The following is a 14,893-nucleotide window of genomic DNA, read 5'->3' on the forward strand; positions in this document are numbered from 1 at the left end:
GGCCGCGGCTTATCAATGATGCAAGAGGAATAACGCCAATTTACTTAGAATGTGTAATCCCCCCAAATCAGATTGGGGGATTGCATGAGGCGGTCTGACCTTGCATATGTCTCCATTAAAGCCACCCAGGCCTACGCTTGTATTCTGTGTTCCCAGCACATATTTAGACAGATAACGCTAATTGTACTTGACATGTCCTCTTAAGGATGGACTCTCCTCCTCCTCCCCCAGCTCTGCCTGACAATGAGACAGCCTCGGAAGCCAGGATCCGCTCCGTATCTGCAGGGCAGGGCACAGCTCAGAAGCCAGGGTGGGCGGCAGGGCGAACAAAAAACAAACAAACAGAAAACCGTTCCACGCAACAAGGGCTCCCAGCCAAACCTCCTCTGCCGTCGCACCACCGGGCACCCTCAATTAATGCTTCAGAAAGGGGGAGGCTGCAACTCCCACCCCCACCCCAAAACAGGAAAAAAAAACCCAGAGGAGGGATGGCTGGGTGGGTGGGAGAGAGAGAGAAACGCATGTGTCTGTCCCTTTCTGGGGCAATGTTAATCGGGGATTAAAAACTGCTATTGTGGCAGACTCAAGTTCTCTTAAGGAAATGCATCCCGTGCTCCTTTGGAAAGGGAGAAATGTTAAAGTCTGGGGGTGTTTTACCGTATGGTGGGCACAAAAGCGATGGGATGGGGCCCCCAGAGAAGACACAGTTTAAGCTACCTAAGAGAGAGTGAGAGAGCGTGCAGGAAAGTTGTGTATATAACTTCTGGGGCAGTTAAAACTTAAAAGTCAGGTTAGGGGTCGCCTGCCTTTAATACAGCCTGTTGTTCTGCCCCACACACTTCTCTGCTGCTTCAGGTCTTTCCTCCCCTGACTACTCACTCACTGGAATCGGGTGGTGGAGTTAACGTTTTGTTTCTGTGCCCGTTTTTATTACGTATTTTGTGTTTGTAACTTGCATTTTTTTGCTGTGAATTGTGCTGTGATCTTTGGATGGAAGGGCGGCATACAAATTTAATAGGTGACAATAAATAATAATAATAATAATAATAATAATAATAATAATAATAATAATACTTTGTTGAATACTTCACTGTGTTCCCTTCAGGCAACAACCCTGTGAGGTAGGTAGGCCTGCTGTTCCACACATTTTACAGGTAGAATTCAACACTCAAGCTCCAGGAACTCCTTCCAACGCTAAGCCTCAAACACTCATCCCCCTCTTCGCCCCCCCAAAAGGGGATGGAACCACAATAAGAAAACTGGAGGCGCGAGAAATCCAACCCTCAAAAATATACTGAGAAGCTAATAACAGTAATAATGAAAACTGTAATGTTGCATTTCCCCAATTATATTGTGACAATACATTACTGCTTTTGCTATTACGGTTATTATCTCCCTGGTACTTGCGCTTCCAAGTTTAGGCCTCAGATGTGGAATGCTCAAAGCAGCACTACTAGGAAGGAGTGCCTCTGAGCATATGCACAAAGCACCCAGTGCGTAAGCAAGGCCAACTCCTCGCCATGTCGGGGGACGGAGGGAGATGTCTTCCACATCAATGCTCAAACTCTGTTTTGAAAAAAGAAAGAAGTAACAGAACTAGCTTTTAGCCTGGGTTCTGTTATTGCTGCAAACTCCGTGATTTTATGAAGCTGATGGAAGAGTCTTAAGAGAGGAAGAAAATAGCCTTGATAGGAAAAGGAAGGTATTACAACCACAGGGCTGTATCTGCCCTAAGAAAACACTTTCAAATTGCTCTCTGCAGTCTTAGGGACTAGAAACTTGGGTCTTCTTTTAAGCAAGCTCTAGAATATTGAGGGTGCTGGGTTTCTGTGCTCTGAACCAGAACCACGCCCTGAAACCACCTCAGAAGGCAAGGTGCATTGCAAAACCGTTGTTGCGAAGTCCTCACTCTTGACTCCAGAAGCCACCATGGACTGGAAGCAGAGTCCTTTCTGCATACATATTTATTCCTTCTCTGGAACCCAGCTCCAGCTCACTAGACCCTTGTCGGAGCCAAGTCGCTTCCCTGGTCTCAGCTGCATTGCTCAGAACAGCCTCAACGATGAGTACAAAACTTTTATTTTTGCCTAAGTGGACTTTCGGCCTTCCTCCCACCCCTCTTCCAATCCTGCCACCTCCTAATTTGACTTTTTCCAATATCTTTTCTCCAACAACCTTCTCCCACCCACCCCCCCGCTCTTCTTCCTCCCCAGCAACTGCGCATTTATTAATTCATGAGGCACTAATTAGTTCTTTGTTTAATTTTGTGTTAAACAGACTGACCGGAATGATAACGACTTTCAGCGTTGCATTACGGTCCCCAACCGCCCCTGTTTTCTGACAACAAGGGAGTAGAGAGAGACTGGCGTGATGAACCCCAATTCCCTCTTCAGTTGCACTTCATTAAGTCAAAATGTGACAAGAAGCTTAGAGAGTAACTTTCAGATCGGATCACACATAACAATTCGGCAGGAAACTTTCCGAAGGGGGGGTGGGGTGGGGAGGAGGCAGCGGCGGCGCTTCTGAATGAAAGCTGGCACCGGTGCACAGCACCCTCGCCACTCTCGCCTTAAAGGAACAGCAGGCACAAGCACACATGTGCAAGCAGAGGCGGATTTCTCCCCTATCACAGCCGGCAAAACTCTATCCCCAACCCCGGTCCCCTTTTCAGATGATTTTGTTGGCTTGGCTGGGCATCTTTGGAAACTCGAGTCAGAGAAGTTCCTGACCTTGCTTTCAAGAGGCTCCAGGTGCTCGTGGGAGAGGCGCTTACATGCCTGAAGGTCTGTGGAAGCACAAGTGCAGAAAACCATGTGAATCCTGCACTGCAGGGCATCCAGATCCCACACTTAAGGGGAAAGGTCATAACAGACAGATGTTTGAGCCAATCCAAAACATCCAAAGGCCAGGTACTTGGCCAAACTGCCTTCTCCTTGCGTGCTCAAATGCCCGCCTTTCTTTCCTGGTTTAAGCAAACTACCATTTGCTGTGGCGCCCTAAATCAGCTCTGCACAAACTATAGTTTACCATGGCACAAGAGAGGAGGGGGGAGGAGGAGAGGGCTGAAGCCCAAGTCTCATTGCACAAGGGCTCAACAAGGGATTGGCACTAAGGATGTCTACTCAGAACGCCACCTCGCTGACTTCAGTTGGACTTAACGCCCAAAGAGGCAGGTGTATGCCTGGATCTTTGAGTTGTTCTGCAATAAACACACACACACACAGTCAGATTCCAGTACCCTGGCTTCAGAATCTGTTCAAGTTATGCTGGTGCCTGAGATGGCAAATCCAAGACACAGATCCAACCCAGCAGTTTGAAAAACTCATCCTCCCCATTTTCTTCTTCTTTTTGCTGCCTCAAATCTGTCTCCTTGAGGCAGATGCCTCCATTTGCCTCATGAAAGGGTCGGCCCTCCGTTTCATTGCAGAGCTGTAGTTCTTATGAGCCTACCTTGTTCGGAATCTTCTTCTCAGAGCACTTGGCTTGTTAAAAGAGTTCTAAGATTGGTTTTATGCCCATAGTCCCAGCATGCCCTTGGGTGGCATTTGACAACCTGGAGCCCTCCAGATGTTCCAAACCACAACTCCCACCAGCCAGCATGGCTACTGTGATTCAACTCTCCCCCCTCCCCCGCCACTGGTAGGCCTTCAGGTTTGGGGGAAGCTGAGCTTAAGGGATCTTCGCTAAAACAAAGTGTGCCAGAGACAAAGTGGTGGGCAGAACGGTTTTGAATACTCGATCCTATTTCTACGGTTTTCCAGGAACGGAGATGCAGCAGCGGTCAAACTTATTTTTTCCCCTTGCTGAATTTTTGCCTGTCATGCAGGACACGGGAGGGGGCCAGGGAGAGAAGACGTTGACAATCTTAGTCGAAGCACTTCACTGTCATTAAGCAGAGTGCATTTCCCCCTCACTTCATGTGAAACAAAAAGTTGTTTTTGTGGGTCAAAGCCCTACTTTATCAGATGCGCAAGGCATTATGGCAACCCACATTTCCTTGGGTGGAGGTGGGAAAGATATATCCAGCAAACAACATGTTCAAAGCTGCAGAAGAAAGGAGTCCACACATCTTTTGTTTCTGGGAGTTTCTCGGAAGCAGGGCCCAATCCAAAGCCCCTAGCGCACACAGCTGAAGGAAGAATACGTCCAGCATCTACAGAGCACAGGGCCTTGGTTCACTCTGGGGGAGCAGGCCTCTAACACCTTTCCCCTAGCTGTTCTCAGAAACAGGGCCTTGTCAAGACCCAATGGTTGGAAGGATGACAGGCTCCATAAAACTGCTCCCCACCTTTCCCTGGAGCAGGTGGAGCCAAGGTGCCAGAGCAACCTCTTCCGCATCCCAAGTTGGTCTCAACAAAACTCACTGCCTCCCTTTCTCCGAGTAGGATTTAGTTTCACAGAAGCCACATAAAGGAAGGCAGGTACCCGGAATTATAGCATTTGAGAGAGCCAGGCCTGTGGGCCTCTCAGGAATATATCATATGTGTGTGTGCAGATGCTCAAGGGACAGGGGAAATATATGATTTGGGTCGCCTTTCCAGGAGAAACTACCTAATTTGCACTTCTTACTTGGACTGACACTCGAACCGAAACTCAGCCGTCCTTTGAAATTCGCACTTCTCTGAATCCTGTAATGCAGCTCTCCAATCGAACAGTATGGACAAAAACATATACTTTAGGGGAAATCATGCATAAACAAGCATACATTACTGGAAAGAACATGCAAAAATGCTTTCTACTAAGGAAAAAAGTGCTTGCAAAAGTGCATATAGCCATCAAAACCATGCAAAACTGCATTTATTAGGGGTATTATTATTTTTAATTGCACGTTACTATGGAAAGGTGAACTTAATTTAAGTCGGGGGGGGGGGGAGAGAAATTGGCAGATACCAAAGCGGACTAATTCATCCATCCTTAATACACATAAAAACGCACACAGGTTAGTGTGACAAGGTCAAAGACTTGATATCTAGGCAGCAGGAAAACAAATGTATTGGGAGCAAAAGTTTCCCTAACCCCCCCCCCCCCATTTTAACATAAATACATCATTACAATTTCAAGGTTCCATCTGGGACAAGGAGTGGGTGGGAGGAATGGGATACTTGTTGTTTATTGTTGTATGACTAATAAAATAAAAACAACAACAACAATAGCAACAACCAACTTTTATAGTTTAATCGGACAACAGATGGAGCATGCATCTCTTTTTTCTCTCACCTTTCACTCAAGACCAGGTGTACTGAGACAGTAATAGAAAAAACAAACATAATGTATGTCTGCACACACACACACACACACACACACACACACACTGCCCATTGCGGCAAAGAAAAACGAAAATGGTCAAAGAAGATGGTGTGGTTTTTTTTGCTAAGAGGCAGGCTGGCCACTTGCAGGGTGTTCACACTGAGTCAGAGAGCGTAAGATTGAAGCACAGGTGACACTGCAACTTGCCTCCAACTGGAACATCATCCAGCCACACAACACTCAAACACAGTTACAAACAGTACGGAGGCCAGGGAGAGACAGAAATAAATAAATAGGACTGTCAAACGTCCCTTTGCCCTGGTCAAACATGCACCATAACCACTCCCCAAACAATTTGGCAACCTTGCTCCTGCTAATATGCTCTTGGGCTGTTTTAGCAAACCAATTAAGCGTAATCATTAATTATAAAGGGGGGAACGTGAGAGAGAAAGAGGATATGAAAGATGTATGGAAAGGTGAGAGAAAGGCAAGAGTCTGACAGCAGAAGGGAGGCCAGGACGAGATGTGGGGGCTCTGTCCAGTTCACTCCACCCAAGACAGAAAAGCCCCATCGCCCCGTATCCAGGTGGGTGGTGCTTTTCAAGCCAAAGAAACACCCTCCCATATAAATCCAGTTTAGACTCCCTCTCCCTACAAAACTCCGCCAAGCATTTTGTTGGTATCGGTTTAGGTCCAAAACAAGAAGTGAGACCCCATCGACAGGCCCACTTAACCCAAAGGCAGCTCAGACAGATTGAACAGAGCGAGATGGAGAGACGAGAAAGGCGGTCAAAGAACAGAGGTGCATACCAGAGCTCAGGAACACTCTCCCTCCGTGACAGGGTAGCCAGCTCTCCTGGAGAAAATGCCTTGAGAGGAGATGAAAAATTGACTTTTTTTTTAAAGAAAGACCCTTGATTATGCACACTTGGAAAACTGACTAAATTACTGTCTATCCCATCGGCTCCCCAATGGGCCTGGCACCCCCTGAGAGCTGGGGGCAGCTGTCAATGCATCCCATACTTCCTCTGCTTCCAACCTCCATTTCACATATTTCTCTTTTGTTTTGTTTTGTTTTGGGGTGGGTGGATGGGTTTGTTTCGCTATCCTTCTTGAACACACGCATGCTCAACCCCTCCTCGCGTTCCTCCTCTCCCCCCCCTTTAAAAAGTCTCAGGTCTGTGTCAGCCCAACGGACAGTGTGGCAGAGTGGGGGGGTGAGAGCGTCATGGAAACCGCCCCTTCCCTGGGCAAACATTCTGTTTGGCCTCCGCGTCCCGAGACCCTCTTTTAAGGAGCTGTCAGGACCCCAGGAGAGTGTCACACGACCCAAAGACCAGGCGTGACGGAGCCTATTTTCTGCCCGAAATTTGATTGATTAAAAAACTTTTTAGGAAAACCATGTTAAAGGACTAAAAAAAAGAGAGGAGGAGGAGGGCGAGGAAAGGCGGGGGAGATGCATAAAACAGAAAGGACCACGGGAAGCAAGGATGGAATGGGGGGCAGGCAGGGAGAGAGGGGAAGCAAAAGCCTAACTGGTGGGTTTCCTAGGTAATAGCGCCAGGGGACGAGTGTCAGTTGTAGTTAAACAGCATAACCAGGCCGAAAAGAAAGGTCAAAGGAAGCATGAAACTTTACCACAACAGTGACTAAGATAATGAAGTAGCGGGGATGCCCGGGAAGAAGGGAGAAGGGGGGGGGGGGGACGGACTGAAACACACTTTGCGCACTCCAGGTGACTGGCTCTGGGTAAGTCTTGCTAACTGCCAGAACTGCCTGGGAAGACGCAAGGGAATCTCTGTAGGTCTCTAGTCTTCCATCGTCATTGGTCACCATTAAAGGTAAAGGTAAAGGACCCCTGACAGTTAAGTCCAGTTGCAAACAACTCTGGGGTTGCGGCGCTTATCTCGCTTTACTGGCCGAGAGAGCTGACGTTTGTCCGCAGACAGTTTTTCCGGGTTATGTGGCCAGCATGACTAAGCCGCTTCTGGCAAAACCAGAGCAGCGCACGGAAACGCCATTTACCTTCCCGCCGGAGCGGTACCTATTTATCTACTTGCACTTTGACATGCTTTCCAACTGCTGGGTTGGCAGGAGCAGGGACCGAGCAACGGGAGCTCACCCCGTTGCAGGGATTTGAACCGCCGACCTTCCAATAGGCAAGCCCTAGGCTCAGTGGTTTAGACCACAGCGCCATTGGGTTTTGCTAATCAGAAAGGCCACAAAATGTCACAGTGTGGAATGGTGCTTCTCAGGGTTCTAGCTGGCCATGACCTTTCCCATGATATTCCATCCCATTCCCTGTTAGCCAGCCAACATTCCACACCCACTGAGCATGTTTGGTCATTGCTGAGCTGTTCCTCATCCCTAAAAGTATTAAGGTAGTAGCCTCTGCAAATCCTACTTGGAGAAGACCCGTTGATGGAAGTGACAAACTTAGGTCCTACTCAGAGAAGGACTTTTCTGGATATAATTCTTTTGGGCAAAGTTCAGGTGGAAACATAGAAGCCTGAAAGCTAGTGATTTGCTCCAAAACAAACACAACTCTCAGATGGAGTGGTCCTAAGTTCTACAGCTACCCAATGACTAGTCTGGCCATAGTGACACATGCCTGAGTTACCTCTTCTTCAGATTACTGTAACATGCTCTGTATGGGGCTGCCTTTGAAAAGTGCTCAGAAATTTTAACTGGCTCCAAGAGCTGCAGCCAAATTGTAGACTAGGGCTGGTTACAGGTAGCATATGATTCCCTTATTAGAATAGCTCTATTGGCTATCAGTCAATAAAGACCTATATGACTTAGGTCCAGGCTATCTGAAAGAATGTATTCTCCCAACTGAACTTGCCCAGGCTCTGAAGTCATTGGGGGCAACCCTTCTCAGTCCTGCCTCCCGTGCAGGCACACTTCTCGGTGGCTGCCCCTAGACTCCCTGAAGAAACCAGATTGGTCCTCTCCTTGTTCTCCTTCTGATGGCAGGTGAAGACTGTTTTACTCCTGCAGGCTTCAGGGAACTGACAGCTTTTAAGGAAAGGGCTTTTAATAGTGCTGTGCTGTTTTTACTATCTATATTTTAATAATTTTTAATATATATTTTAATTCTATAATAGTTTAATTACTTTGTAACTATTATATTTTATATTTTTTTAGTTTTCTGTATTTTATTTGTGTTTTAATTTTTGTGAGCTGACTTGGGTCTTGGTTTTGGGAGAAAGTAAGTAAGTAAATAATTATGTAAGTAAGTATTCACAATAGTTTGACAACTCGAACAAATTCCTTAGAGGAGAGCTGGGCGGCTACCTGTTGGGGATGCTCTAGAACCGTGTTTCCCAAACTTGGGTCTCCAGCTGTTGTTGGACTACAACTCCCATAATCCCTAGCTAGTGGGACCAGTGATCAGGGATTATGGGAACTGTAGTCCAAAACCAGCTGCAGACCCAAGTTTGGGAAACCCTGCTTACAGCTTCAGATTACCTCTAGGGTGTTGGACTAGATGAGGATTAGCTCAGTTGGTAGAGCATGAGACTCTTAATCTCAGGGTAGTGGGTTCAAGTCCTGCATTAGGTTAAAGTTTCCTACATTAAAGGGGGTTGGACTAGATGATCCTCATGGTGTCTTCCAACTCTACAATTTTATGTTCCTGTGATCTCAAACAACCATTCCAACCCTATGGGTGGTATTCAAATAGGTTTTATTCAGAGCACACTCGCTGAAAGGAATGGACCTAACTTAGTCATGTTCATTGTTTTCAATGGGTCTATTCTGAATAAAGCTCAGCTGAATACCACCCTTTGATTCTACATCCAAATAAACCGTGGCAAGCTGCGCAGCCACTTCCTCACACACATAGGAGCCGTGAGGGCTTCAGCCTTCACAATAAAATATTTAAGGGGGTTGAGCCTCCACAAAGTTAACAGGTATTCCCATTCAAATGGTGTGGATGCACTGCATCATGTGATCAATTATCAGGGGCGGGGCTTTCCTGGGCCCTCACAATTTATTATTCAAATTGGCACCTCTGTTCACACAGAAGCCCTTGGGGAGGTTTGCATGTCAACAGATGACAATAAAGGCAGAACTGAGGAATTGCAAGGCAGATAATTCAATCTCTTAATCTTCCTCACATTCAAATGAAATAGCTTTCCAGTAACTCCAGAACAGAAAGTTCTGTACTAGCCAAGGAAGGGACCGTACTGGAATCAGAGGCTTTACAAAATGCTCCTACACAAAACTTGCTTAATTTCATGGGTGCAATCCAGATGAAAGCTGTACCCTCTTTATTGCTGATGGAGCCAAGGGCTCTTGCTTATATGTCAGCATGACCTCTGTGCTTAATTTCCTGGGGTGAAGGTGTGTTGCACTGTATGACTGAAAATGTGGCTCACAACAAGGGCCAGATGTTGCCAACCCCTGGCTTAAGAAATCCTTTATTTCCTCCACCTGGCCCTTTTCTCCCAGAAGGAAACCCACACCATAGTCTCACATGTGTATGTGTATCTGTATGCGCATGTGCATGTATTTATTAAATGTGATGGCAAGATTATGTGTCATAGAACTGTGGTGGGTGGGAAACTGATTCATGGCTCTGCAACTTTGCGAATAAGTGCCTTCCCAGCAAAGGACGGGGCTGCATACTCTTAAGACATCCAGAAATTTGAGCAGCATTTAAAAAGCAAGCTTTGGGGAAGGGGTTGCAATTCAACCAACTTTTATGCAGATTAGACTGACTGAAATTAATAGGCCTAACTTAGGCATGTTCATTCATTTCAATGGGTCTACTCTGAGCAGGCCTGGCACTGAATTCCACCCAAAGGAAAATAACATACCCTCCAGCATTCCTCAAATGAAGATAGGAACATTTCTCACTCCCAACTGACCCTCCTTGACTCCCCCTCCCCACAGAGCATTTCCTATTAGAAGAAGGGCAAGCGCCGCCACCACTTCACCAGTGGGACACAGCAAACACACCCTCCCCCCCTTAATCCCTTTGATCCTGACTTTTTATTTTATTTTATTCATAGGTAGAGCCACAAAAAGAAAAATACACACCAATAAATGCATTTTAGAAAGGGGCAAGATTCGATGTGGACGCACAAAACATTTTTAAAAAGATTCTTTGCACTCTGCTCTGCTCTCTATTTCTTCCCGCCCAGGGCGGCCCTCTGCCTGCCCCTCAGTACAGGCATATCACATAGGGCTGGGCCTCAGTGCCGGCAGCCTCTCCTCCTTCTCCAGCAGCCTCTACGAGCTGCCCAAGGGAGGAGGCCGGCAGCAGTGGCCATGAAGAGGCAACGCATTGCAGCCCCTGATGCTCAGGACAAGAGCCAGCTCATCCTCTTCCCTGAGCTTGGGGTAGAAGCACTGGCAGGGGGAATAGGGATGTTCCAGGATCAAATCAGAAGCCGGGATGGCTTTGTAATGCCAGGATTATACAGTGGACATGCGGGTTGCGATATGGCACTTCTGCACATGCGCAAAGTGCGATCTAGCGCTTCTACGCATGTGCAACCGCCGAAACCCGGAAGTAACCTGTTCCAGTACTTCGGCAGCCTGTAACCTGAAAAAACACAATCTGAAGCGTCTCTAACCTGAGGTATGACTGTACCTGGAAAATCAGGACACTTGTAGGGTATAAAATAGGCCCTCAACCAAGTCAGATCATTGGTCGTCTACTTGGAGATGCCATTAAAAAAAAATTGCTTATGTAACCAAGCATTTCAGTTTTTAATATTTCAATCTCTGATGTTGCAGCTCCTTTGCTTCTACTCTTTTTGTGTGTTTGAAGTTTTGTTTTAGTTCTTGTGAAGTGATGGCACTTATTTCCTGCCTCTTTCATTGCGGCGCTTTGCCTGGCACATGGGGCACCTTAGATGGGCAGGTTCCTTGTGCAAACACATCAGGGCCCCATCTTCCCTACACACTGAAGGCCATATCGCACCATGTAAAACAGTCCTGGCTTCCCCTAAAGAATCTGGAGAACTGTAGTATGTCAAGAGTGCTGTGAGCTGTTAGAGGAGACTCCCTGCTCCCCACACGGAGCTACAATTCCCAGAGTAAGTTAACAGCCAAGCCCTCTTCCTGGGGAACTCCAGGAACTGTAACTCTCAAGACCCTTAGCTACAATTCTCAGAATGCTTTGGGGGAAGCCAGGACTATTTAAAATGGCGTGCTACTGCTTGAAATGTACAGTGGTACCTCAGGTTAAGTACTTAATTCATTCCGGAGGTCCGTACTTAACCTGAAACTGTTCTTAACCTGAAGCACCACTTTAGCTAATGGGGCCTCCTGCTGCCGCCATGCCGCTGGAGCCTGATTTCTGTTCTCATCCTGAAGCAAAGTTCTTAACTTGAAGCACTATATCTGGGTTAGCGGAGACTGTAACCAGAAGCATATGTAACCTGAAGCGTATGTAACCTGAGGTACCACTGTATAGTGCAGATGGGGCTCAGGTAACAGGCAAGCAGGGTGAGGTGGAGGGCAAGCAGGCAGGGTAAGGTCAATTAGGCAAAGTGTGTGTTGAAAAGGAGGGCAGCCAAGGGATTAATCCGGTTTACTTTTGGTGTCGTACCTGATGATAAATTGATGTGTACATTCATTTTCTTTTGAGATAGGAGCTCTCTAGTAAAAGTTTATCATATCGGTATGCCTTGGAAGGAATCGTGTAATCCCCACCAAAATTAATAACTCCTAAATGAAAATTATCTGGGGTTGGAATCTGAGAGCCTAAGAGTGAGCTACCAGCTCCAATTCAAGAATGCCTTCCCGAGTATTTTCCATCTTGGCCCTACAATCAGCAGGGGAGAACCTCGTGGTGGTTCCCCTTATGAGGAATGCCCTCCCTGGGGGGGTACATCAGCCCCATTCATTATTGACTTTCAGGTCAAATTTTTAAACACTGCTGTTCACCCAGGCATTTTGATGGTTGAAAGATACTGCTCCAGGCTACCTTGAAATTGTTATAGTATGGGAGTGTTTCTTATTGCTTTTAAATCATAAAATCATAGAATTGTGGAGTTGGAAGGGACCCTAAGGGTCGTCTAGACCAACCTCCAGAAATGCCAGAATCTCAACTAAATCATACAAGACACATGGTCACCCAACCTCTGCTGAAAGCCCTCCAAGGAAGGAGAGTCTACAACCTCTCATGGGAGTCTGTTCCACTGTCGAACAGCTCTTACCCTCCATCTTTCATGTGACAGCCCTTCAGGCTATCATATCTTCTCCCAGTCTTCTCTTTACCAGTTTAAACATACCCAGCTCTCTCAACCATTCTTCATAAGACTGAGTTTCCAGACCCTTGATCATCTTGGTCACCCTCTTCTGCACATGTTCCAGCTTGTCAATATCCTTCTTAAATTGTGGTGCCCAGAACTAGACACAGCATTCCAGGTGTGGTCTGACCAAGGCAGAATAGAGTGAAACTATTACTTCCCTTGGTCAGGACACTAGAATGCAGCCTAGAATAGCATTAGCTTTTTTTGCTGTTGGATCACACTGTTGACACATATTAAGGTTGTAGTCTCATAAGACACCTAGATCCTCTTCACATGTTTAATTTATTATTTATTATATTGTTTTGCCGCCTCATTGTTTCATGGCCTGCGCTACTTCGGGAGGGAGAGCAGGACAGAAATTTAATAAACAAACTAACAAATAATATTCTTTTGACTCAAAGCAAAACTCTGTCGTTCCTTGTGCATTTGGGAGAGAAAAACCATTTTGGCTTGCATAAAATTTTGAAAGGGAAGCCGCCCTCTCCCTCACCATCACCCCACAGCCCCAAGAGAGAATAAGATTATTTTGGCTAAAACACTTCCTTTTCTTTCTTCCTGTATCACTACTTCAATCTAATATTCAAAAAGCAGACAAAGACTGACGCAAACTTGCAAGGTGGTGTGGGGCAGAGGGAACACAGCTAACAGCCGTTTCAGTGAACAAAAACCTGGTCAGATCATGCTGACCTGCTATGTTCTCTTGCTACTTAGGGAATGAAACACAATGCAGCCGTTTATACAAAGCCGCGTTTGAAAAGAGATCTTTCCTTGCTGCTACTGTGGGAAGCTGGCATGTTTCAATATATATTTGTTAAACTTTCCCTCTCCCTATGGCGAAGGCTCAGACTCACACACGTAAACATGCCTGCTCTGAGACTGCAGCTTCTCAGGCAACCACAGAGCTCACATCCTTGGAAACAGCAATGCCATACAAGGTAAAGGTAAAGGGACCCCTGACCATTAGGTCCAGTCGTGGCCGACTCTGGGTTTGCGGCACTCATCTCGCTTTATTGGCTGAGGGAGCCGGCGTACAGCTTCTGGGTCATGTGGTCAGCATGACTAAGCCGCTTCTGGTGAACCAGAGCAGCGCACGGAAACGCCATTTACCTTCCCGCCGGAGCAGTACCTATTTATCTACTTGCACTTTGACATGCTTTCGAACTGCTAGGTTGGCAGGAGCAGGGACGGAGCAACAGAAGCTCACCCTGTCACAGGGATTTGAACCGCCGACCTTCTGATCGGCAGGTCCTAGGCTCTGTGGTTTAACCCACAGCACCACCCGCGTCTCTTGCCACACAAGGTACTAGTTCACATTAGTTTAATGTCTCAGCTGCTTGTCGGGAAGGGAACTGAAGGCCTTCAAGTCAGAGTTGGCTTCGTCGGGCACAGGGGGGCGGCCTGTCCAGCTTCGCCACCTGAAACAAAATGGGGCCGTGCGTTCTGTGTTCTCTGCAGGGTGGAATGCCCCCCTCTCACCAAACACAAATCCCCCAAAATCCCAAGGACTGTGGTTGGTTCAGGGTGCAGGGAACTGTAGCTCTGTGAGCAGCAAGCTGCAGTTCCCTGGGGTGCTTTGGAGAGGGGGAGTTATGACTGTCAAAGTGTGATAAATATGCTTTAAAAGTATGGTGCAGATGTGGCTTCTCCCTCTGAAGTGGGTGCGGATTTCAGGGAGAGGGGGACAAATGGGCATTACTCAGGGATGGGGGCCCACTGCAAGGATCTTGACCAAGCTCCCCCCACCCATCCAAAGAAAAATGTCTGGACTTAACAGCACTTCTTCCAGTCTATAAAAGCTCCACTGCCCAGTTGCTAGGAAAGGGTTGCAATTCAGCTGCAGAGAAGGTGCCTGGTTCAATCTTCAGGTAGGAAAGTTTCCTTGCCTGAAATCCTGGAAAGTTATTACCGAAAGGTTTAAAAACTTGCCAGATCTGCTACTTCCTCCCATTCTGAGTCATAGGCCACTAGGGTGTGTAATTTTGGGTGGGGGTGGGGGTGGGAGGAGAAACTTAATTTTTGCAAATCTATTCAGTCAGGGCTCATAAAAATATGTTTCTAGTTGTGAAGAATTCATATCTGCTATTATATTTGTGACTGGGCAATATTTAGCAGGTTAAGTCTACGTTTGATCAAAAAGCGCATAAACTGTTCCTGGAAAACCAAAGAATTTTAATTTTACCTGAAAATGTCAGGTAACACTAAATAAATAAATTAATAACAGCAGCAGCAGCAACAACAACAACAACATCAAAACAACAACAAAATAATTTACCTGCAAGTCCTTGGCAATCATTTTTAATTCTTTCTTTGCAATTTTACAGGCAACCCCCCAGTTTGCGAGGGGGTTGAGTTTCTTGACCCTGCACGCATCAGCA

At 46.6% G+C, this 14,893-nt stretch overlaps 1 protein-coding gene across 4 annotated transcripts in view; it reads right to left on the reverse strand.

The window, feature by feature from the left end:
- CASZ1 (castor zinc finger 1) overlaps positions 1-14,893 on the reverse strand; it is a 308,728-nt gene that overhangs the window by 161,027 nt on the left and 132,808 nt on the right. The window contains exon 1 of one of the 4 annotated variants that reach the window (XM_077931394.1): positions 6,058-6,108. The exons of 2 other annotated variants lie outside the window; for them this stretch is intronic. The gene's annotated coding sequence lies outside the window, so the exon portion shown is untranslated. Of the gene's footprint in view, positions 1-6,057; positions 6,109-14,893 lie in introns of those variants that run through there. One more of the 4 variants, XM_028740682.2, reaches the window with a different exon arrangement.

Source organism: Podarcis muralis, chromosome 7, assembly GCF_964188315.1.
Source record: "Podarcis muralis chromosome 7, rPodMur119.hap1.1, whole genome shotgun sequence".
NCBI classification, from domain to species: Eukaryota; Metazoa; Chordata; class Lepidosauria; order Squamata; family Lacertidae; genus Podarcis; species Podarcis muralis.